Raw genomic sequence first — 26,675 nt, 5'->3', positions numbered from 1 at the left:
AGTTGCCTGAAGGTGATGTTAGTTTTTCAAGCTAAGTATCACTGTTTTTATGGTTTACTCTTTGATACAGAGCTCCTTTCAGGCTTTGTAAAGTCTATCTTCCCAGGAATCTGGTGGAAGAAGACATGTGATATTCCTAATCAGTGTTACAGTTCAGATGAGTTCTTTCGTTTAAAACCAATAGAGTGCCATAAAGGAAACATTTTGAGGAAGAGTAATATGAAAAGGGATTGTTAACAAAATGCACATTGCATTATTACTTTTAAAGCTTGGAAAATGTTGAATTCAGAAACTATATAGATAATGATCAATGAATATTAATAAGCCACTTAATTATTTAAATATAGTATCTATTCACTGCATTCCTAGTTTTAAAAATAATTTTGCATTATGTTAACACCTGATGACCAGTCACACAAGATATAGATGATTTACATTATCATTACATTCTCAAGTTTTAATGAAAACCTTAATATTATAAATGTACAATGTACATTGTATAAATATTACAATGTACAAATGAAATTGTTTTCAAACAATTATTTTGCTATTGAGATACCACATTTATCATAGTTCTATGTCTGCACAAAAGCTTTGCAGTTCTCTTATTTTATTTCTTATTCATGATATGCTTGAAAGGTATGCTAAGTTAAGGATAATTGACTTATGTGGGTTGTACTACTATGATACCTATAATACACAAATAACACATGTCAATGGTTATTGCAATATTTGCTATCTGTGAGTTTGTATAACCTAATCACTTTTGAAATGCATCTGTGCACTGTTCTTTCGTGAGTGGTAAAATAACTAAAGCAATAATTTCATGAGTTTTGGCCACTGTTTTTTTGTTTGTTTGTTTGTTTGTTTCTTGGTCTTTGTAAGGACTCCTTTACCACTGGGTACCCTACTGGATGATGATGGTTCTTTCCCTTTATAATAGAAACAATAGATATAATGTCCTGTACTGACTTCATAATGAGGGAATATTGTGGAAATACGGAGGGCAAGCTTGATGGTTAATTGTGCATTGTACTGAAGTGCTATGCCCATCACTCCCTGAATGTTGACTGTTCAGTGATGAAGATTACACTATCTTCATATAGAGCCCTAGACAGTGCAGCCCATATTAATTTCCAGTTACATAAGAGTCTTATGTTATGCTGATATTCAGCTGTTTTTGACTCAATTGCCTAGTCTGTGTGACATAATTTATTTAAAAAATTTTCCCCAAAGTATTGCTTAACTCATTCTGCACCAAAATCTTAATATTACAGTTTAACATTGATTTGGGTGTGTATTTTTAGTGAATGTCCTTGGGAGTTAACAAAACATCATCACTAAAAATACTAACCTAAAATCTTTGAGATTATTTTCGTAACCAAGATTGTTGTTTTCATGTATTCTGCTTCAACAATGTCATGATATCTTGAATCTTCCCTTGCATACCTAAAGCAGTGTGATATCAACCATCTGTTTTCCAGAAAGAATATAAATGCTGTCATTATTTCATTATGACACATCAACACCCATCACATCTGCCCACCACACTCACCAGTTTGGGTAGTTTTGTAACAAAAAGTTCTCAAGAAAGGCCTTAGCAGCAGGCATATTAAAAAAACAGTCATGTCAACCCATATACATTCCTAAAATATTTGAACAGGGTGAGGACCACACATAAAACAGCTCCACACTATCTTCAAACATCACATACGATCACAGGCAAAATATTTTCACAAGTGAAACCTGTTTTGTATGTATATGAATGTGACTCTATCCTTGTAGGTCAAATTGTGCCAAGTATATTCTCTACTAGTATCACTAGTCACCACAGTTTTCACTAGTTTAAAATTTAATCATTTCTTTAAAAAAATAAAATAAAATTTAATCATTTCTTGACTGAATATGTACCTCATCCTTGTTTGCTAAGGGAAAAGTTACTGGGAGCAGAAGACTGCTAGCAACATAATCCCAAGGCTTGCTGAATTATCCAAAATTTAGAACCATTTATGAGCTCCATCAGAGGGATCTGCTGCACTATAAAAACACAAAGGCAGCACCCCTCATCCTTACACTCAAAGAAAATAACATTTTACTAAGGGACCTTTATCTTCTATGATACTGGCCTTAAAAAGGAAGAATCTTTGATAAAAGTCAATGCTATTTTGGACATTTCAAAAACCGTTTTTGAAAGAAAAATAGAATTTCAAGTAGTACTTAAATACATATTGATAGCTCAGTCTTACTTTTTAAACTTTTAATTTTGAAATAAGTATAGACTTGCTAAAAAATTGTAAAAATTGTACAGGGATTCTATCCTTCATTTTGTTTATGTGGTGCATCACATTTATTGATTTGTGAATGTTGTACAAAACTTGCATTCCTGGAATAAATCTACTTGATCATGGTGTATGATCTTTTTGATGTATAGCTGTATTTGGTTTGCTAATATTTTGTTGAGAATTTTAGCATCTATGTTTATCAGGCATATTGGCCTATGATTTCCATTTTTTGTAATGTCTTTATCTGGTTTTGGAATTAAGATAATGCTGGCCTCATCAAATGAGTTTGGGAACCTCCTATCCTCTTGAATTTTATGAAATAGATTGAGAGAGGTGTTAGTTCTTCTCAGGATGTTTGGTGAAATTCAGCCATGAAGACTTCCGGTACAGGGCTTTTGTTCGTTGGGAGTTTTTTTATTACTGCTTCAATTCCACTAGGTGTAACCTGTATATTCAGATTCTCTGATTCTTCTGGATTTAGTTTTGAAAGATTATATATTTCTAGGAATTTATCCATTTCATCTAGGTTGTTCAATTTGTTGGCATATAGTTGTTTGCAGTAATTTCTTACAATCCTTTGTATTCCTTTGGTGTTTGTTGTTATTTCCCCTCTTTCACTTCTTATTTTATTTACTTGAGTCCTCTCTTTTTACCTTGATGAGTCTTGTTAAAGGTTTGTCAATCTTATTTATCTTTTCAAAGAAACAGCTTTTGGATTCATTCATGTTTTGTATTTTTTTTAGACTCTATTTCATTTATTTCTGTCTGATCTTTATTGTCTTCTTCCTTATAATGACTTTGGGCTTTTTGTTGTTCTTTTTCAAGTTCCTTTAAGTGTAAAGTTAGATTGTTTATTTCAGCTTTTTTTCTTTCTTTATTTCTTTTTTTAAATAGGCCTGTAATGCTATGAAATGTACCTCTTAAGATTGCTTTCCCTATGTCCCACAGGTCTTGGAATGTTGTGTTCTCATTTTCATTTGTTCCAAATATCTTTTGATTTCTTCCTTTATCTCTTTGTTGACCATTTATTGTTTAGTAACATGTTATTTAGTTTCCATGTCTTTGCATGTTTTATAGTGTTTTTCTTGTGATTGATTTCATTCCATAGCATTGTGGTCAGAGAAGATGCTTGATATGATTTCAGTATTCTTAAATTTATTGAGACTTGTTTTGTGTCCTCACAGGTGGTCTATCCCAGAAAACATTCCATTTGCACTTGAATAGTATGTACATTCTGCTGTGTTGGAGTGAAATGCTGTGAAGATATCAATTAAATTCATTTGATGTCATGTGTCATTTAAGGCCACTGTCTCCTTGTTGATTTTCTGTCTGGAATATCTATCCTTTGAAGTCAATGGAGTGTTAAAATCACCCACTATGGCTGTATTTCTGTTGATCTCCTCTTTTATGTCCATCAAGGTTTGCTTTATATATGTAGGTGCTCCTATGTTGGGTACATAAACATTTATTAAGGCTATATCCTCTTGCTGGACTGTTCCCTTTATCATTATGTAGTTTCCTTGTTTATTTACTACTATAACCTTTGTTTTAAAATATTTTGTTGGATATAAGTATTGCTACCCCATCTGTTTTTTTTTCCTTTCTATTTGCATGAAATATCTTCTTCCATCCCTTTACTTTTAGTCTGTGTGTAGGTTTTGATCCAAGGTGGGTCTTCTGGAGGCAGCATATATATGGGTCTTGTTTTCTTATCCATTCAGCTACCCTTGTCTTTTGGTTGGAGCATCAAAGCCTTTTACATTTAAGATGATTTGATAGATGCATATTTACTTCCATTTTATTTTTTAACTATTTTTCTGTTTTGTTTTTCTTTTACTTTTTCTTCTTCTTAAAGCAAGCTTTTTAATATTTCTTGCAGCACTTGTTTGGTGTTAACAAACTCCTTTAGCGTTTTATTGTCTGGAGAATGGGAACCCAAATAAGTTTTGTGATGTGCATGTTCCTGTTACATATTCCTTTACGGTGGCCCCTACACTGGGGTCAGTTCCTGTAGCTACCTCTAAGAGATTTTCTGCCTTTATTTTAATGATAATTAATGTTCCTCCTCAGTTTTAAAAGATGTAGATCTTTATGAAGGGAAAAGAAATTACAAAAAATATTAAAAATCATGCACAAGAATATTAGAATAAAAATAAAATGTAACAAAATATAAATAAAATGTAATAAAGTCTCATCTCAACTATCCATTACCACCACTAACATTTCCATATATTTTCTTCCTGTCTTTATGTCTTTTATATAATAGTTTATATGCCATATAAACCTTGCCTTACCTTCTGCCTCCTTGCCACCATGTTCCCTTACTCTCCCTGGCTGATCCTGGAGAGTCAACCTCTACCTCCATTTATCCTTCCTATTACCTTCATGTTCTTGTCAAGTTACAAAAAAAATCTAGATACTGCCTGATCTCTCATTTATAGATTTTTAAAAATATATACTAGTCATTGTGGCTATTTTTCTTTTTTGTAATTGAAGGTTTTTATTGAGATGATTGTAGATTCATGGGCAGTTATGAGAAATGATACAGAAAAATCTCTAAAACATAAGAATATTTTACATAACATAAGAAAACATAAAAATAAGAATTACATGATATTTAATATAATATTTGTATATTCAAATCCCGAGAAAAAATTTAAGAGTTTAGTTGAGCATTTCCTTTATAGCTTGAAACTGAAAATAAGAAATCTTGCTATGTTCCAAATACCTTCCTTCTCTCCCTCCACTCAGTATCTATAGCTGTATCTGTCTGATTCATTCATTCATTCATTCATTCACTCACTGGAATAGGTACCTACTGAGCACCTCTTATCTGCCAGGCATTATGCTAAGCATGGGATCTAGCAGTGAGCTAGAAACAGTTCCAGCTTGATGGAGGAGACAATCTAGTTGGGGGAGGGGCAGGTAAAAAGGAAGTAAATGTTCGATTAATGACATATTGTCAGGTGTGAAAAAATAATGAGTCAGGGAAAGGACACAGAGAAGAGCAGGGGCTTCTGTTTTAGGTAAAATGCTTAAAAATCTTTTCTGAGCTGACAAGGTGATATTTGAGGAGAGGCTAAAAGAGGTGAGGGAGTGAGCTTGAGGATTCCTGAGAACATTCCAGGCAAAGTGAACAGCAAATACCCTGAAGCAAAAATGAACCTGGTGTGTTTCAGGAAAATCAAGATTACTGGGGGAAAAGGGATAAAGGCGGGGAGAGCTGTAGGAGATAAGGTCATAGAGGTGGTGGTTTTAGGGAGATGAGGGAGGGCTGTGTATATCATGGTGAAGACTCAGAGGGGTTGGCATGTCCTGTGTGACTTCAGATAAGGAAAGACATTGGAAGACAGTGCTGGGCTTCTCTAGACTCTCCTAATGAATATCTTTTTCTTGCTGCTTTTCCTCTGTATCTTTGCTCTGATAAATCTTTCCCAATAGTATAATCTTCTCTTGGGTCTTGTGAGTTCTCTGGCAAAGGAACAACAAAGCTTTTTCTTACATTATCCTTCTTTTTACATTATTTCTTTGACGGTATTTAGAAAACCTTTTTTTCTTTTTATGCAGGGGTTGTTTCTTTTCCTTTGTATTCTTAAAATTTAATTTTTGAATTGATAATATATTTTAATTAAACATTAAAAAACAACTGATTATTAATTGATGACTAAATTTTAAATGTGGTTTTTATACAATAGAATATTACTCAGTTATAGAAAGGAACAAAGTAGGAATATAGACTACAACATAAAGGAACCATTAAAATGTTTTGCTAAGTGAAAAAAGACAACTCAGAAAGACTACATATTGTGTGATTTCATCTATGTTCAATATCCAGAGTCAGCAGCTTCATAGACAGAAAGAAGATTAGTGGTTCCCAAAGTCATTGGGTAGGGAGCGGAGATTGGGTGAGGGGACAGCTGGAAGTGACTGCTAATAGGTGCTAGGTTTCTTTTTTTGGGATAATGAAAATGTTCTGGAATTAGATAATTGGTAACAGTTATACGACTTGGTGCATGTACTAAAAACCACTGATGTGTATACTTTTAAAGAGTAAGCTTTCGGTACATGAATAATATCTTAATAAAATATTTTAAAATTAAATATAATAAGTTCCCAGAGGGGAGGGGATTAAGGGCTGGGTGAAAAAGGTGAAGGGATTAAGAAAAAAAAATTCATAGACAGACAACTCTATGGTGATTACCAGAGGGAAAGGGGGGAGGTGGAAGCGGGTAAAGGGGGGTTAAATGTGACAGAAAGAGACTTGCCTCTGGATAGTGAACACACAATACAATTTATAGATGATGTATTATACAATTGTATATTTGAAACTTATAAAATTTTATTAACCAATGGTACCCTGAAAAATTCAATAACATTTTAAGAAGTTATTAAAAGTAAAAGGATGGGAGAAGGTAATACTATGTTGACATTAATCAAAATAAACCTGGAGGTATTATATTTATATTAAAGATAAACATAATTGAACACTAATACTGGGCTCTCGTTAGTAACTCTGTTGCCCAAAGACATATGTAAATACTTTATGTAGATAATAGAGTTCTACATAGATAATAGATAATAAAGATAATAATAAAGATAGATAATAAAGATAACCAAGTTTCTCACGATCAGAGAAAATAATTAAAAATAATGAAAGAGGAAGGCTAGAGTGAATCCTATGAGGGGGATACAAGGGAAGACATCAGTATGAACTCATCTTTAACTTAATACATATATAGACATACAGGTATGGAAATAGATATAGATGTATGTCTATTCAGGGGTTAGTATGCTTGATTATATTTTTTAACTCTGTCTTAGGAGGACCTATAAGCAATGACACTCCAAGAATAATAAGCATACTTATTTCCCAGATCCTGGTTTCTAATAACATTCTTCAATAAAGGAACTAATACTCCTTGGAGTAATGACTGATTCTGGATCAGGGCAGGGCAAATACAAGGTGAAACTGTAATGCTTTGTGTCAGGAAATAAGGAATTGCTCCAAAAAGTTTGGAGCATGATTAGAGGACACAAGAGCCAATCTGAAGGAGCTCCCAATGGCCAATGCATCAAGATCATGAAAGATAAGGAAAGACTAAGGAATTGTCAGTTTCGAGGAAACATGACAAGTAAATGCAATATAGGGTCCTGCAACAGAAAATATATTAAGAGGGAAATTGGTGAAATTCAAATATGGTCTCTTTTTATAAATAACATTGTAATAGAGTTAATTTCCTGATTTTGATAACAGTGCTATGTATGGTATGTAAATTGTTGACATTACAGGAATCTGAGTGCAGGCACTCTCTGTACTGGTTTTGCAATCTTTTGTAAGTCTAAAATTATTTTAAAATAAAAAAAAATTTAAAGTTAGCTTTTTAGTCTTACATGTGCATCTTCTGTCTTTTAATGCTCAAAGATACAATGGGATATTGTTTCTTTTCATTTTTCTTTATTCTTTTTTTCTTTTTTAAAATTTGTACAAATGAGTAAAATTTAAAATTTGTACAATATTGCAGTAACAGTTCAATCTATTATGGGCCAAATATTGTTCTGTAAAATAACTGGAATTTAACAAAACTCCTTTAAAACATTGTTTTATGGAAGCATAGCTCGAACTATTTTCTCATCTCCTTGAAGCCAAGTTTGCAATCGGCCACCTGGTGAGAAATGACCTGTGATATGGCCATTATTAAGATTGATGCTTTGTTACAGAAATCCCATTTAGTATAAGAGGTCTGAAAATCTAAATTTTGAAAACTGTCTACTATTTCTTAACTTTTGTTTGGAATAAACTCTTACATGTTAAGGAAATATATACCTGATCCTACTTGATCATTAAATAATTCTCTTCATCTTGCAAAGCTGTACGAAGTCATTATAAATATTTTCTTTTTCTCTATTTTAAGTTTTTGTGAAATGTGGATATAAAGTACTTCTGGGCATCTGGAAATAATAATTAGTTCTTCTAGGAGCATGGCTTTATTTATAGAACATCATTCACCTACTGCTTTTTTTGCCATTACAGATTAGCTTTCTGTTTGTAACATCCCTGAGGTTACTCTGTTTTCCTCTATCTCAGTCTTCTGCTTGATTTTGATGTATAGGCTTCAGGAGTGTCCAACCCATAGGCATGCAGCCCAGGATGGCTATGAATGTGGCACAACACAAAATCATAAATTTACATAAAACCTTTTTTTTGTCATCAGTTTTTGTTAGTGTTTGTATATTTAATGTGGAGCCCAAGACAACTCTTCTTCTTCCAGTGTGGCCCAGAGACACCAAAAGGTTGGACACCTCTGGCCAGAGGAATATATATTAGTCATCTATTTACTCAATATTTCTAAATAATCTTTTCATTTTCTTCTGTATTTCCTCCACCATGTAATCAGTCTTTATTTTCTTAAATTTATGTTTTTTATTGTTGTTGCTGCTGCTGTCTAATCCAGACTTGCAATCCTGCTTGGATTTTCAATGTTTTTATTTTTGTTCCTTCAATTCTCACCACAGGGTCAAGTTTTACTGGTAGGTGTAATGACAAGTTTAACTCACACTTTTTCCTGTGTTTTTTGATATTGTTTTCTTAAAAGTCAATAAACAATTCCATTTGTTCTTTAACCTTTTATTTTCTAAACAATATCCACTATTTGGATTAATCATGTTGTGCCTAGTGTTAGAGTAACTTATTTTATCAATGTCTTGTTCATGATGAGTCTATATAATACTGTTTAGTGTCATGTCTAATCTGTTATTTATAGTGAAGTACATATGCCTATAGGATCCATCAATTTTGATCATTGGGATTTAATTGTATATTTTAAATTGGATAAATTCTACCACAACTGGACATATATTTTTCTATTGAAAATCAAATTTGTTATTTACCCACTGGAAATTTGTAGAAGAGAAATTAACTTTTTGTTTCTATCCATGTTTTGTGGGTAGACATTTTATAGTGAAGATATTGTCTACATTCTAAAAACCATCCATTAGTTTGAAAATATAGACTCCACAGTGGTATAATTGTTAAATATGTGTTAAATGTGACAAATTCCCTAAACTAAGACATAACCTATATGTCAGCCATGATTTGCCAATTAACTATATAACAGTAAAGACAGACTCTTAGATCCCAGGCTGATAGCTGTGGTGGGGGGATGGGGGACTAGATAGGGTAAAGTGATTGAGCAAAAAAGAAAAAGATAGGAAAAAATCATGGACATGTACAACACTGTGGTGACTGCTGTGGATAGGGGCTGGGGGAGGTGGAGAAGGGAATGGGGAAGATAAATGGTAATGGAAGGAGATTTGACTCGGGCTAGTGAACACACAATATAGTGTTCAGATGATATGTTGTAGAATTGTGCACCTGAAACCTGTATAATTTTGTTAACCAGTGTCACTCCAATAAAATCAATAAAAAGGAAATAAAGTGCCATCCAAATCTAAAAAATACAAATAAAAAACCTTTTTCTTTATTATTCTAAACACTTCACCCATCTTTTTTCTAAATTTTACTTTAATTTATTTTTTCAAATACGTTTGTCTCTGCCAACCCCCCACCACTTTCCCTTGTCCCCTCCCTCTTTCCCTCCCTCAGCTCTTCCCCTTTGGTTTTATCCATGAGTCCTTGCTATATGTTCCTTGATTTTCCCCTTCCCTTCCTTGTCCCCGCCCCCCTCCCTCCTTCCCTCTTCTCTCTGTTGATTTCTTTTCCTTTCAGTGTTGCTGGTCTTCTTTTCCTTGCATCTTTGTATTGTTGGTTAGGTTCCACTTATAGGTGAGATCATATGGTATTTGTCTTTCGCCCCCTGGCTTATTTCGCTTAGCATGATGCTCTCCAGTTCCATCCATGCTGTCGCAAAGTTTAGTACTTCTTTTTTTCTTTTTGCTGCGTAGTATTCCATTGTGTATATGTACCATACTTTTTGATCCAATCATCTACTGATGGGCATTTAGATTGCTTCCAACACTTGGCTATTGTAAATTGTGCTGCTATGAACATTGGGGTGCATAGGTTCTTTTGAATTGGTGTTTTGGAATTCTTAGGGTATAGTCCCAGCAGGGACTGGATCAAAAGGCAGTTCCAATTTCAGCTTTTTGAGGAAATTCCGCACTGCTTTCCACAGTGGCTGCACCAGTCTGCATTCCCACCAACAGTGGACTAGGGTTCCCTTTTCTCCACAGCCTCGCCAGCACCTGTTGTATGTTGATCTGTTTATCATGGCCATTCTGACCAGTGTGAGGTGGTACCTCATGGTGGTTTTGATCTGCATTTCTCTGGTGGCTAGTGATGCTGAGCATCCTTTCAAATGCCTCTGGGCCCTCTGTATCTCCTCCTTGGAAAAGCGTCTGCCCAGGTCCTTTGTCCATTTTAAGATTGGATCGTTTGTCTTCTTGGAGTGGAGTCGAGAGTGTTCTTTATATATCTTGGAGATCAAACCTCTATCTGATGTATCATTAGAGAATATATTTTCCCACAGGGTTGGCTCCCTTTTCATTTTGCTGATGTTTTCTTTCGCCGTGCAGAAGCTTCTTATTTAGATGAGGTCCCACTTGTTTATTCTTTCCTTTATGTCCCTTGCTTTAGGAGACACATCAGTGAAAAAATTGCTGCGTGGGATATCTGAGAGTTTCCTGCCAATGTTCTCCTCTAGGACTTTGATGGTGTTGCGACTTCTATTTAAGTCTTTTATCCATCTTGAGTTTATTTTTGTGTATGGTGTCAGCTGATGATCCAATTTCAATTTTTTGCATGTAGCCTTCCAGCTCTCCCAACACCATTTGTTGAAGAGGCTATTGTTGCTCCATTTTATGCTTCTGCCCCCTTTGTCAAATATTAGATGCCCATAGAGACCTGGGCTTCTTTCTGGGCTTTCTATTCTGTTCCACTGGTCTATGGGTCTGTTCTTGTGCCAGTACCAGATTGTTTTGAGTATAGTGGCTTTGTAGTAGAGTTTGATGTCCGGTATTGTGATCCCTCCTACTTTGTTTTTCTTTCTCAAAATTGCTGAGGCTATTCGGGGTCATTTATGGTTCCATATAAATTTTTGAAATGTCTGTTCTATTTCTGTGAAATACGTCATTGGTATCTTAATAGGGATTGCGTTGAATCTATAAATTGCTTTGGGTAGTATGGACATTTTGAGGATATTAATTCTTCCAATCCATGAGCACGGTCTATGCTTCCATTTATTTGTGTCTTCCTTAATTTCTTTTTTTAATGTTGTATAGTTTTCTGCGTACAAGTCTTTTACGTCTTTGGTTAAATTTATGCATAGGTACTTTATTTTTCTTCTTGCTATATCGAATGGTATTTTTTTTTCTGATTTCTTCTTCTTTTATTGCATTGCTGGTGTACAAAAATGCCTTTGATTTCTGAATATTGACTTTGTATCCTACTGTTTTGCCAAATTCACTTATTAGGTCGAGGAGTTTTTTGGTAGAGTCTACAGGACTCTCTATGTACACTCTCATGTTATCTGCAAACAATGATAGCTTTACTTCCTCCTTTCCTATTTGGATGCCTTTTATCTCTTTCTCTTGTCTGACCGCTGTGGCTAGGACTTCCAATACGATGTTGAAAAGAAGCGGTGAGAGTGGACATCCTTGTCGTGTTCCCGATCTTAGTGTCACCCATCTTTTATATGAGTATGTGTCTAGGTACATTGAGTAGGCAGCATTGTATCATCGATCATCTTTTACTCATTTCCAAATATTTTTGGTAAACTACATTTTTAAGTGACATTTTTGATGTCCACATTGTCACATTGCCTTAAAATTTTTGTTCATCTCATTTGTGGAAGAGAGTAACATTGAAGTAACAATTTGAGGCTGTTTATATCTTCAAGAGCTCTATGTTCTTGTGTTAAATATTTGATGAACACCTAGCCCAGAAATTTTTTTGTTGTTGTTAATGTTTATGCTTATCACATGCTCCATTAAATGAACTTAAATTTTTCCAGTTTTTGTAGAAATATAATCTCTAGAGTTTTTGCAGTTTTCTGGTTATTTTATTTTCTATTAGCCAGGGAAACATTATGTATAGAAACAAATTCATTTCAAGTTCAAAACAACTGAAAAGGTTTAAAATCTTGTCTGTAGATTTTTATTTTGCTAGTATCCCACTGGAAGAAGGATTTATTTTTCCAACTTTATTGAGATATAATTGAATATAATATTGTGTACGTTTAAGGTGTACAACATGATAATTTTATACAAGTATACATTGTGAAATGATTACCACAATAAGGTTAGATAACACCTCTATTGCCTCACATAATCACCTTTTCTGTTTTTTTTTTGTGGTAAGAACATTTAATATCCACTATTTTAGCAACTTTCAAGTGCTAAAGTGTTCACTGTAGTCACCCTCCTGTGCACTAGATCCCCAGAACTTGTTTTAACTGGAAGTTTGTACCCTCTGACTCATATCTCCCATTTCTCTCAGTCCCCAGGCATTGGTAGCCTCCATTTACTCTCTGTTTCTGAGTTGAGCTTTTTTTAGATTCTTCATATAAGTGAAATCATACAGTACTTGTCTTTCTGTGTCTGGTTTATTTCACGTAGCATAATGCCCTCATGATACCATCCCTGTTGTCACAAAGAGCAGGATTTCCTTCTTTCTTGTGGCTGAATAATATTCCTTTGTATATGTTTTGAGCGATTGTCTTATATTTCCATGAAGCCTTAGAAGTAGCCCTGATAAATGCTTCTTTCTTGGGTGAATTTCAGGTGCAACCATGGAAGTATATGAAACAAAGCATGGTACCAGCAAGTGACGTAAACATAGAAAATGCTGCCTTGTAATAACAACTCTAACAAGGGCTCATTGTGTGGCAATGAACAAGTCATAGGAATCCTACTGCCTCTGTTTCTCTTTATACAAGGGCAAGAAGCAGTGCTCAATCTGTAGGACTATTGGTTGTGGTTTACTACAAGAATTTTATAAATGTCAGGGGTCATTTAATGCTGAAAGTCCTGTTAAATCCATTCAGAATTCTATATATGTTAAATTCCCAAAAGAAATGATTCATTCAACAAACATTTATTGAAATCTATTACTTGTTAGACACAAGGCTCAGTACTGTGCAGAATACAACATATGGAAGGTATAGTTTCTGTCTGACCTCTTAGTATGAAGGTATTTGTGTTATTTGCCATAAACCAGGTACAAACTAACCGCTAAATACTTGAAGGGGAGAGGCAGGGTCTGGGATTACACCAGCTATGGTGATTAAAGATGCATTCATGTGAGAGACGTTGTTTGAGGTATTCTTTGAAAGAGGGATAGGAATATATTCCAGGGACATTGGATACCCTGAACAAAGACACAGGGGGAAAACTATGATGTGTATTTGGGGAGTTGAGTGTTAAGTAGGCCTGTGAAGCGTAGAGCTTGTGCTGGCAGAGAAGTAGCCTCAAAAGTCAGTGAGGAGTTTAAATTTTATTTTGTAAATCTGAGGGATCTGACAGTGTTTAAGTATTGATATCATCAGCCTATGAAAGATGAATTGGTAGAGCAAAAGAAACTGGCAAGAGGGGGACCTCTGAGAAAGCTGTTTAAGTACTGGAGGTATGAAATAATCAGAATTTAAATTAGGTGGCGGCAGTGGGAAGGGAAAGCCAGTGATGGAATTGAGATACTGCTAAATGTATTAACTCAATGTAGTTAAGTAAGAGGAGATTGACATTATATTCCAGTCTACTGCTATTGTGTTTAATATCTGATCTGCCATACATATTTTGGTTTTACATTAGAAGCTGTCTTGTTTACCACTGTATCTTTTGTACCTAACACATACAGCACATATTAGGATTTTAAAATTTGTGTTGAGCCCTGGCTGGTGTGGCTCAGTGGATTGAGTGCCAAACTGTGAATCAAAGGGTCACCAGTTTGATTCCCAGTCAGGGCACATGCCTGGGTTGTGGGCCAGATCCCCAGCAGGGAACACGCGAAAGGCAACCACACATTGATGCTTCTCTCCCTCTCTTTCTTCCTCCCTTCCCTTCTCTCTAAAAATAAATAAATAGAATCTTTAAAAAATTGTGTTGAAAGAAACATGAACTTATTGTATCATTTTGAGAGAGGGAGAATAAATATGGGCTCCCGTGTAAGGTGTCCAGTCATCTCTCCATCTGCATTTGTACTTCCACTTCCAGTTCAGTTTTTACTTAAATATGAATTAAAATTACATACACTTATTTGCCTGCTTTCCTCATTCAACCACATTTTAACCTAGATTTGATGACCTACAGAATGCTCATCTTTTGTGATTTTAATTTTTCCTTGGCATTATAGAAACGTTCTTTGGACAGATGCCCTTGAATACTTTCCAACTGTTGCCTTTTGAGTACTTTTACCCTACATATGGATTTTAAAAACTTTTGCTGAATGACCATTGTTGAATAATATTTTAGAGTAACTAGTATAATAATATAGTAATATTCAAGCATTATTTTTTGTCTTAAAATGTTTGAAATTGAATTTTACAGCAGATGGCTTGCTTGCTAATCAAGGTATTCTTGGAAGCAAGATTAGTGCTAATAAGGTCATTCTGAGTAAAGTATAAACTTATAATCTTCAGGAAAGGATTTTCTGTAAAAGGCGACTGCCTAGTCCAATAAAAATATATTTAAAGTTTAATTACTAGCTATTGCTCTGAATGTACAGTGATATTTTCAAAGTTTAATAAGTTTGATCATAGAAAGACAAAGAAAAATTTTTCATAGAGAGAGCCCATGCATTGACATTTTAAATAAACTTAAATAGATCTTTCAATAACTAGAACTTAATCTAAATGATCTGCTTTTAAAATAATGAGAAAATTAAAAATAGGAAAGTAATTTCAAGATGTTATTTTAAAAATAATCTCTAGACTTATTAGCTACATCTTGGGGTTTGTGCAATTACCTCAATCTTTTATAACATTTTCATCTTCTCCATTTCTGCATAGTTATTTCTGTTTTTCATAAAATATGACCATGAGGCCTTGGGAGCAGTCCTCGGTAATCAAGATATGATTCAGGCTTGGGGAACGGATTCTACTTTCAGATACAGGGAAGTTACCTGGGGCATTTTAGAAAAACAAAGAAAGAAACTTAATCTTGGCTCTTGTAAATAATGCTACTTCAGGTTTCTTCGGATACAGTCCCATCAGTAGATGAGTGGGTAAAAAACCTGTGCATGTCCCATCAGTAGATGAGTAGATAAAAACCTGTGGTGCATTTATACAATGGAATACTATTTGGCCATAAAAAAGAAGACAATTTTATCCTTTGCAACAGGATGGATGGGCCTGGAAAGTATTATGCTAACTGAAGTAAGCCAGTCAGAGAAAGACAAATACCATATGGTTTCACTTATGGGTGGAATCTAGTGAACAAAATAAACTAGTAAAAAAATAGAAACAGACTCATAGATCATAGCTGCAGAGAACAGACTGACAGCTATCAGAGGGGAACAGGGCTGGGGGATGGTTGAAAAGGTGAAGGGATTAAGCAAAAAAGAAAACTTATAGACACAGACAAAATATGATGATTACTAGAGGGAAAGGTTGGTGGGAGGAGGTAGAAGAGGGTAAAGGGGGAATAAATGGTGATGGTAGAAGACTTGCCTTGAGGTGGTGAACACACAATATACAGATAAAGTATTATAAAATTGTACACTTTAAACATATATACTTTTATTAAACAATGTCATCCCACTATATTCAATAAAAATTTAAAAATAAACTTAAAATGATTTTAACTATTTAGCAGTATTCAACTAGTATCATTAATATTTCTAATAATATATATCATCATGATTTGCATGTGTTAATAGGCTACTGACATCTAAAACTAAACCAAGACTCTCTCTCACTTTTTCCACATTCTGAAGAACTCACTTGGATGGTACATGACATTTACTGCATCTTTGAAGTATTAGTGATAAAACATACTTAATCATATTTTACTTATTTCTCCCCCAATTTTCCTATTTACCCACTAAAGAAACGTAAGAAAAAATAATATTACTTCCAAGTCAGAGATTGTAGAGAAAAAGGAAAGCAAGACAAGGGAGGGAGGGGGAGAGAGAGGGAAGGAAGGAGGGAAGGAAGGAAGGAAGGAAGGAAAGAAGGAAGGAAAAAAAGAAAAAAAGAAAGTTTGAGGACACCAATTAAGAAAAGCTTTTCTTTTCTTTTTTTTTATTGTTCAAATACATTTGTCTCCGCCTTCCTGCCACCACTTTCCCCTGCCCCCCTCCCCCACCCCCCTGCCTCAATCCTTCCCCACTTTGGCTGAGTCCATGGGTCCTTTATACACGTTCCTTGACTTGACCCTTCAGTTCCCTTTCCAAGCCTCACCCTCCTTCCCTCTTGACTCTGTTGGGTTCTTTTTTCTTTCAGTGTTGCTGGTTACATTTTCCTTGCTTATTTGTTTTGTTGGTTAGGTTCCACTTATAGGTAAGATCATATAGGAAAAGCTTTTCATTCCGAAAGATTTCAGCTCCAATAATAATGTATTTGAAACAAAACCAGGATGAAGGTGTAATGAATAACATACTAATAAAAATGGGGTGAAAGAGAAAGTAAGTTTCCCCAAAGAGACAATTATTTATGCAATTTTTATTATTCATTTTCTACTATAAACTCCTCATCTTTTCTTGAAGCAAAAGTGAAGAGCTATGCTTAATTATGGCTCAGAGAATTATGATTCTTCCTATCAACCTTGCTCCTCCTCCTCTCGATAGCACCGCTAAATGCACTTCTAGTCATCTTTGATTTCTACCCCATAGTATTTCTTTGATTTCTGTCCCAGTAGGCCAAGTGCTAGAGCCCCTACTAGCAACATTCTTCATGCTTCTGCAATTGCAGGAGAGATAAGATATGCAAACTCCTTGTGGGCAGGTTCCATGTTCTGTTTTTCTTTATGTCTTCCACAATATCTTTTTACAGAGAGGTGCTTATTAACCAGTACGCTTTCTTTTATCAGGCAGTAAGAGCAATGCAATTCAATACCTGTCCTGTTTACTATGGTTGCCAGAAAGCTCAGAGCTACTGCCCATCTGAGGCAATTAAACTTAGTCTAGACTTTTTATGTTTTTGATGTATTTGTTGCTCTTATCCCACCTTCACTATTAGATCACTCTTACTCTTCAGGTTTATGATAGTTATCTTACTGGAAATATGTTTTCCTCATAAGTTATTTTGAAGCTTTTCTGGAAGAATGTAGTTGCATAACTAGAGAGCAAGAGAGCATGGGGAGGAGATAATTCTGTTTCTGAATTTCTTTATTTGCAGATTATTAAGCTATCTCAGTGTCTTTTTCATTTTGACGTGTTAATGTGTTGCAGGCATTCTGATAATGCAAAATGGGGGCTTCAATTTTAATAGGCTTCTAGTGATACTCAGAAGTAAACTAAGAGCTGCCGAAACTACTCTTAAAACATAAACAAAAGAGTAGAGAATACCTGGAACTCCTTAGATATGTTTTCTTTACATTTAAAAGGATATAGTATTGTACGAAGATGTACTGTTTTCTTACCACATCCCTGCAGGGTACAACGGATGAACTTTGGATTCAGTGCTTGCTTTGAGGTCTGGGAATCTATCAATACTTCAGCTTCTGTTTGTCCATGCTGAAATACCATGATCAGCACTGGATTTTTTGCTTACTTGATTTGAAGAGCATTTCCTGTTAGCTTGCCTTTTTCCAGATATTTTGGTGGGAGGTGGGGAGTCAGGAGAAGAGGTAATGCTTACAATTGAGTATGGTTTCTGGAGTAAGTAAAGGTATTAATTTATTGGAAAACTGAGGATAATTTACTACAAAATCCTTTTCTGCTTAAATTTGAACACATAGAGACCATTTAGAAAAACACTCTGGGGAGATTTGTAGAGCAAATGTAACATGTCTTACAAAGCTCTAACATATTTAATACCACTCACTACTTTATAAACAGAAAATAAATGTTTCTGAGAAGTAGTAAAGTAGAATTTTGAGAAGCCCAGTCCTTTTCTTTTTTTCTTTTTCTTTTTCTTTTTTCTTTTTTTTTTGTTTGTTACTTGGACTGGCCTTCTTTTACATGACTGCTAATGTCATTACTGAGGTCGGAGATGTGGAATCAAGACATAAAAATCACTTGACCTTTCAGAAACTTAATTATCAGTAACATTAGAAAATGCTCAGTAAACAGCTAAATCCACTGTTGGATAGGACGGTATCCCCATGGAGCAGAGGTTCTCAGAGTTGTTGGCAGACTAGCAACACTAGCTCTACCTGGGAACTTGTTTGAAATATAAATTCTCAGGTTCCACCCCAAAACTGCTAAATCAGAAACTAGGGGTGGGTCTGAGAATCTGTGTTTCAAGAAGCCTTGCTGGTGTCTTTTTTTATGTTAAATTCTTTCTTTAATTTAATTTAATTTAATTTAATTTTTATTGGTCAAATACATTTGCCTCCATTTTCCCACCTCCACTTTCTCCTGCCCCACCCACCTCCACCTCCCTCCCTCAATCCTTCCCCACTGTGGCTTTGTCCATGGGTCCTTTACACACGTTCCTTGACTTGACCCTTCCTCTTCTTTTCCCCATTACCTCTCTCCCTCCTTCCCTCTCGTTACTGTCAGTTTGTTTTTTCTTTTAATGTGGCTGGTAAATACCATATGATCTCACTTATAAGTGGAACCTAATCAATAAAACAAACAAGCAAGAAAAAAATACAGCCTTGCTGGTGATTCTGATGAACACTAAAGTTTGAAAATCACTGGCAGTCCAGGAAAGTATCAACAAAGGAGGATATTTCTCAGTTTTAGCATTCTCAGCAGTCTGTCCCTGAATGCTTTTTCAGGGTTTAGAGAAAACCATGGCAGTCCAGGAAAGTATCAACAAAGGAGGATATTTCTCAGTTTTAGCATTCTCAGCAGTCTGTCCCGGAATGCTTTTTCCTTCTTTTCTTCCCACTTTTTTTTTTTTCAAATAGCCAGATTCTTGAGTTACTGTTTATGTTCAGATCTGGTGGAAAGAAAGTGATGTCTGTTCTGGAAGACATGCTTTATATATATATAAAATCTTTGAGAAGCTTATTATGTAACTCACCCCCATGGAGTACCACAATGCTTATTAGCTAATAAGTCTTAATTAGAGATAAGCTATGAAACATTCTGCACAAAAGAGAGCAGTTTAAATGTTTAATCCAACCTGTCTAAACATTCTTTGTCCACAGAACCTTATTTTTGTGGAGCAATATAGAAAGTTCTAATGGAACATTACATCACAGGTAGTTGGGCAAGAATAACATCACTGTCTAAATATAATAAACTAAAAAGAAAAAGATTTTTTTATTATAACCCTTTGGAAATATTAGTGACTTTTTTAATGCCCCAAGAGCACAATTGTATATGTTTCTAGCTGCTACAAGTGGCCTTTCAAAATTTTATATGTGACAAATGTGGGGACATAAAAGGTAAAAAGACATATATAGATATAATATATATTATATAAGTGTTAGTCATAATGTATATTTTTATATTTAGAATATGTATTATATATTTGTTTTTAACAATAGAAATATATATGTATGTACATATATATTACACACTCAAACATGTTTCACATTTATATGAGTCAGTCTTGGCTTCTAAGTGGTTGGCATATTGAGATAAAAATTGAAAAATGAAAAATTAGTTCAAAAACTTATAAACAGTTTTATAATGAGATTCAATTTTAATATTTCACCAATCTATATAAATAATATTCAAAATATTTTTGCTAAAATTAATTACTTGCTAGTGTTTTAAGCACCACTAACATCTTCTCTTATTATCTATTATTTGTTTTGCTTTACCTTCCCAACTTACCAGGAAAAGTTTACTAGCCTAATTAATACATGTTACAAATAAAATATAACACCAATTTGGCAAAGTAAAAAGTTAAAAATATACCAACTAAAAAGTGTGATGCTCCAAAACTTACTTAAAATATTGAATATTTATTCATTATGATTCTAAAGTAAATTTTCATTATGAGAGACCTTAAAGTAGGAAGCTTGTGATGGTAGAAATGTGTCTCTTGATTAGATAAATGTGTCTCCCTAAGTAAGCACTGGCTTATTGCCAGTTGAAAAGGGAGCAATAATTCTTTTATCTTTTCAGTTATTTGCAAGGATAAGATTAAAGCCTGAATCGGCTTCTTTATCCTCTGTTCTTTCACCTATCATACCCCTGAGCTGGGGGAGCAGCAACTGTTTAACAATACTCAGTTCTAAGAAGAGAAGTGTCCTTGGTTCTTTAACATTGTATAAGTTCCCTCTCTAGGCACTTGAAAATTTATAGTATTCACAATATCAAGAATTACTCATATGATAATTCATTACTTTCGTGGAGAGGTAAAGTAGTAAAACATAGTTTGTAATCTGTCATATTTTTAATACTTAATTCACAGTAACAATTCTATTTCTATTTTAAAGAACTAAAAAGAGAAATAAATATTTTTTTACATTTTGTACTAATGTTATTTTCAAAACATACTTAATTTCACTTTTTCATTTTATTCATTCAAAGAACCTCTGAGATATATAGGGGCAGAAATTATGCCCAGAAAAACTGATTAACAGAATTGGAAAGTAATTTAGCCATGATCTAAAGGTAATCAGAATTCAGGGCACTTAAATCCCAGTCTAGCTCTCTCTTTAATAAAATACTGAATTCATATTAAAATTTAGACTTATTCCTGCTTTGTCTAGGAACAAATGCATGAGAAGTCCAATAGCTTGTGAAGTGATTCCAAACAGTTAATTCATTTCAACACAGGATTTGTTATTACTGTTATTTTCACTATCATATTGTCTTTAAAAGTGTACATACACTTTTGGGTTCTGCATGCTCAATTTTCCAATTACTTATAAGATCCAGATTCCCTACTATCATCAGTAAATATAACACCTTGTTTTTAGAAAGCTGTGGGAAAAAAACCTAAACGATAAGTTATATTGAATAGAATTAATATGTTTATATTATTGAAGTATTTACCTGATATATCCACATATTGATTTGTTATGTGAAGTCGTTAGTATTATTTATTTAACCAAAAATAAATTAGCAATATAAAAAAGAAAATAAACAAAACTCATGTTTATAACCTACATTTGAAGCATTGAAAAAATCAAACCCTAGTTCCCAGGCCCACAAATCATCACCCCACTGTTCAGCATCTCAAAGTATATATATTCTCTGGTCATTTAAATCAATCCTAAAAACATTAGAATTAATTAATTAATTAATTAATTAAATCTCTACTACTACTGAGCTTTTGGTTGTGTAGTCCTTTGTGAAGTGATCTGTGTAGTGTATGTGAATTCTCATTTGCCTTTGCTCTTAGTGGAATGAAATGCTTCAGAAGAACACTTTGTACTACTTTGTGATAAAGGTTGATATTTTGTCATTGGAGATTTTCTCTATTTATGACAGTGTTCAAGCTACAGCACTCAGACAGTTGTGGTCTGAGTAAACCTGCTTCTAAATAGTACTATGTTTTTTAAAGATTCTTCTTTTAGCATGGTGACAGTCACAAAATGCACACAACCAACTCTTTCACTGAGCCCCACTTCCATTCATTCTCTGTGTCCATTGGGTTTTGCTGGACTGTTCTTTCGTCAGGTCATGGTCATTTGGGTTTAAACTCTCATAACTCAACTCCTGATAATATGACACTGCTTCTCCAAAACTTACTGGCAAAATTCTATTGTACAAACATTTAATAAAAATTTAAGCTAAGAGAGGACAGGTTCATACTAATTGTTCTGCTTCGGTGAGGATGAAAGACTTAATGCATATAAAGCACTTTGAACAGTGCCCAGCACATGGTAAATACACAATAAAGTTAGCTGTGATTATTCAGGTGGATGTGCTGTAAAAAAAGGACATTCAATTAGCTTGTCTTATTCTTTTTCAAGTTGTCCAAGATCCCTAGATACTTAACAAAACATCTTATTCTCCATAAATTTTAGTTTCTGGACATACCTAACAGCTAATTGATGTACAGTATTTGTCACAATCTTAGAGGAGAAATAGTGGCCTGAACAGTAAAAATATTTGAACTAGTTCATTTCTCAGTTTACCTAATGTCAAAGTATTGTGGGATAATAGTTTGCTGGTTAGGAATGTGAGCTCCAAGCCCGAAGCACCTCAGTTCTAATCCCAGCTCTGCTATATTAGATCTGTCATCTTGCGTGTGTTTCTTGAATTCTCTGTGCCTCAGTTCCTCAGTAAAACACTGGCCTCCTAGGGTTGTTTATTGTGAATATTAAATGAGGTAGTACAAACAAAGCACTTTGAACAGTATCTAGCACATGATAAATAAGTAATAAAGTCAGTTGTTTTTATTTGGGTGGATGCAGTATGGAAAAAACATGCAAACCAGATCGCGGAGCTCTATGAATCTGTTATAGGGGTTTGGTCATTATGACCATTTTCAAAATATTAATGGAAAATAAAATTTTATGGAGGCCTCAACTTTGTCTCTAAATATATGTCAGCAATTGTCACATGCCAAGTAACATGAGCTAAAACTGTATATATAATTTTTCTCCAGCACACTCATAAATGGCCAGAATTAGTTCACTTCTAAAGAGTCATTTGACATCATTAGTATATGAGTATGTAAAGTTAATGTAAAACATGAAACAAAATAAAACCACTTAAATGTTCCAGTTATAGTTAGTACAAAAATAAGCTTAAAACTAAGGCACGATGATGTTTTACACTACCTTTATTTCATTGTATCACTTAATAAAATGTTTTTCTAGAATTAAATTTTATTTGCCTCATATAAGAGACACATGAACTGGACTCTATTTTTCAGAAAGACATGTTTCCTGAAGTTTTCTAATTTTATTCTAATTTTCAGGTAAGGCACAATTAAGCTAGAGTAGATCCATTTTATTTTTTCCTCACTAAAATAAGGAATTCACTGATTAAAATGCACCAATAAGACTATCACTATGACCCTTAAAACCTTTTTGTGGTTAATATAGAGGTTATATGTTTTTAAAGAACACTATATCCTTACAAACACACTATTCTCCCAATAACTCTTGTTCCAGTTGTTGAAACTGACTTGAGGAGTTCAATGAACAGATTTTAAAATTACTAATTAACTTTTTCTGTTCTTTGCTTTGCTTATTTTTCCCTGTTTTAGATTTGGAGATAGAAATTCTTTAGTACTGGTCATATTTCAAATTCTTCTCTGTGAGGATATGAGATTTTATGGTTGAGGGATGGATTTATTTTAAAACATAAACCTTCACTTATCATTTTATCTTCTTTAAACTAACCCCATTTCTAGTCACAAGGTTTGTGGATAGCCTTGTTTAGTTCTTTAAATACCAGGAACAGTTTCATCATCATCAAATATTAACTTCTCACTGAAAGCAGGTGAGCTTAACAAGGTTGCTATATTTACTAAGTTAGATTGAGAGGGGATCATTTTAAAATATACAGCATCCAGCACAAATAATGACCCTTTTTATTACAAAATCTTTTATTACAAAAGCATAAACATGTAATTCTGTAATATAATAATATCACACTCAAGCATACCATATGACATTTTAGGTAAAATGTTCAAATTAAAACTATAAATTATTACACCCATATTATTACCCTACCAACCACACTCGAACAGACATTGCTTCTGCCGGACCCTATATATGTTTTAAAAAGTAATCTTAGTAGTTTTATCTAGAACTTTGTCAATTCCATTCAAATTTCTGAAACATTCTGAATGAAATTTAATATACTTGGTACATATTCAGCCTAGGTAGACTAGATCTTTATTTTTAAAAGAAAAAAATATATCAATAAATTGCATTCTTTTATGTCTGCAGAACAAAACAAACATTAAGTTCACCTAATTTTTAGGTAATTTTTAGAAGAAACCCTTGGCTAAAAAAAACTCCACTTCATTTAAATACAAAAGACATTTGGAGTTTGAAGCTTTTGGTGGAGGTGGGATGGGGTGCATTGTCTGATACTTTAAAATGCCTACAGTTTTAATAACAAGTTAGCACAAAGATTTCAATAAGACTTTTTTGGTCATAAAAATATATTATCATTAACAAAATGTAGATGTACTCTGTGCCTCAAAATATTTTAATGGCAGTCCATGTCACCAAGTAAAACTTTCTGGTTAGAAATTGCACATTTGGTGTTAGTTTGGTAGCTGGTTAGGAGTATGAGGAAAATACTTTTTTAAAGTTGATACATTTTGCTCTGTTTGGGGTTTGAAACATAATTTCACACTTACGAGTTTAGCCAGACCCTGTAAACAGCCATTTTGATGTCACTCTTAATTTTCTTTATCTGAAGAAGATTTATGTTTAGCAAAAGACGGACTGATTTTCATCTTTGTGCCTTTAACTTCAAAATAAGAGGTAAATCAATAACTATATTTGCCCTTGATATAACCTTTAGGTAGAGGGGTATGTGTCTGGCTATTGGAGTTGTAATTATTTAATTTATTCTTAGTAGCATACTGAACCCTGCAAAGATAAATTGTTTAGATCTGAAAAATAATCAGTACCTTTCTCACCTTTTACTGTCCTTAGAAGTTTGCAAGATATTTGTCTAAAATTAATTCTTCTTTTTAACTTCCTTTTTACTTAAAGACAGGAAATTTAATTTTGCCAAGAGGAAAACCCAAGGTTTAAGTTGAGTGCAAAGCTAAGACCCTTAGGAATTGAGGAGATTGCCAAATACGTTCTTAACTTCCCAAGTTTTAATGCAGTTAAAACTCACTTGAGACCCTTAAGTCATGGGAAACCTAAGTTAATTGGCATGGGTTCAAGGGACAGAAGTCATAGTTTGACAGAGAAATCCAGTTTGACAGAGAAGACTCAAAATTGCAACCTCAGAAGTTGCTTGACAAGCATTCAGATAAAAGAAGAAAGCCCCAGCAGCCATTTGGAAATATCTGACAGAACTTACAGCTTTGGCAAGAGTTATTGGGAAGATAATTGTGGAATCTTTCTTTGTAAAAATCATAGGAAAAAAAAAACATCTTCTTAGTTTTTGGGAAATCAAGTAAGCAGATCTTCAAATAACGTCGTTTTGTTTTAAAGTTGATGAGGGGTAAAAAATTGACTCCCGGCCAGGGCCACTATCTCTGTGGTTTTTGCATATTCTTCCCATGTCTGCCTGGATTTTCTTCAGTGTTTCCTTCCACATCCCAAAGATGTGCATGTGAGGTGAACTGGCATGTCTACATTGTCCCAGTCCAAGTGAGTGTAGGGTGTGAGTGACCCTGTGATGGAAGGGTGTCGTGTTCAAGCTGGATCCTGCCCTGTGCCCTGAGCCAGGAGAGGCTCAGGCCAACCCAGGTCCTGAACTAAAATAAGCAGACCAGAAAATAATTCCTTCATTTGTTTTTGTTTTTTTTTTCATCTTTCTTACATGTATGTATAACTCCCACTTATTTCCATGTTTACTATTAGATGTGTTTGTGGTTTTTTTTTTTTTTTAGAAGAATGGTGATGTTTTTGTGATCAGAACTTAACTCTTGTTTGTATCAGTTAGTCTCTGATAAAATTGGATTCCTTATACATCATTTCACTTAAAGGCTCAGTTTCCAAGAACCTATTAACAACATTAAGTGAGGACTTACTGTGTAAGTAAAAAAGTTAAATGTCATTTCAATGGTAGATCCAGTTCTTTGGAGTTTACTATATTTTCCTATTTAGGAGAGGAATAGAAATGAAATGTATGAAGGAAAACTAACTTGACTTATAAAATGTTACAGGGCTTAGTGTGAACTGTAATAGGAGGGAGTTGAATTAGATCAGCATTTTCATGAGGATACTCCAATGAGATATGTTAAGAGGTATTTCATGAAAAAAGAGGGATAGTTTCTGTGATTAAACTATGATGGGACATGCTGAGCTAACAAAAGTAGGCAGTTTTTTTTCCCACTGTAGGACATAAAAGAGAGAACCTTTATTATGCTCTGGTGGGTTATCAGTCTCCAAGAGAGGAATATACTTTGCCATTTTTTGCAAGTATTTAACCAAGAAACTCAGTTTTTGAGGCTTCTTGGGAATAGTGGTCTGTGGTACACACTCTGGCAAATTCTGAACTAAATGATCTCTATGATCTGACATGTTTATTGTCATATAAACTTTTTCAATGTAGTACAATTTCATTCTTTCTGATTGTACTAATTCTTAATCTTTGATAATTCAAGTGAAGAAGGCTATATTTTTTTTGCATTTTCTATTTTAAAATCATGTTTATTCTATTGCAGTTGTCTCGATTTTTCCCCCTTTACACCTTTCCACCCATCCCACCCCACCCCCTCTCCCACAGTCAATTCCTACTCTGTTGTCCATGTCCATGGGTCATTCATACGTGTTCTT

General features: G+C 34.1%; 1 protein-coding gene across 5 annotated transcripts in view; it reads left to right on the top strand.

The window, feature by feature from the left end:
• Positions 1-26,675, top strand: part of MBNL3 (muscleblind like splicing regulator 3) — a 107,755-nt gene that overhangs the window by 2,488 nt on the left and 78,592 nt on the right. The gene's annotated exons all lie outside the window — the stretch shown is intronic.

Source organism: Pteronotus mesoamericanus, unplaced genomic scaffold, assembly GCF_021234165.1.
Source record: "Pteronotus mesoamericanus isolate MK-2021 breed Mesoamerican mustached bat unplaced genomic scaffold, CSHL_Meso_final contig_40, whole genome shotgun sequence".
In the NCBI taxonomy this organism is placed as follows: domain Eukaryota; kingdom Metazoa; phylum Chordata; class Mammalia; order Chiroptera; family Mormoopidae; genus Pteronotus; species Pteronotus mesoamericanus.
The sequence above is the reverse complement of the archived record's forward strand: the minus strand, read 5'-3'. Positions and strand labels throughout refer to the sequence as shown.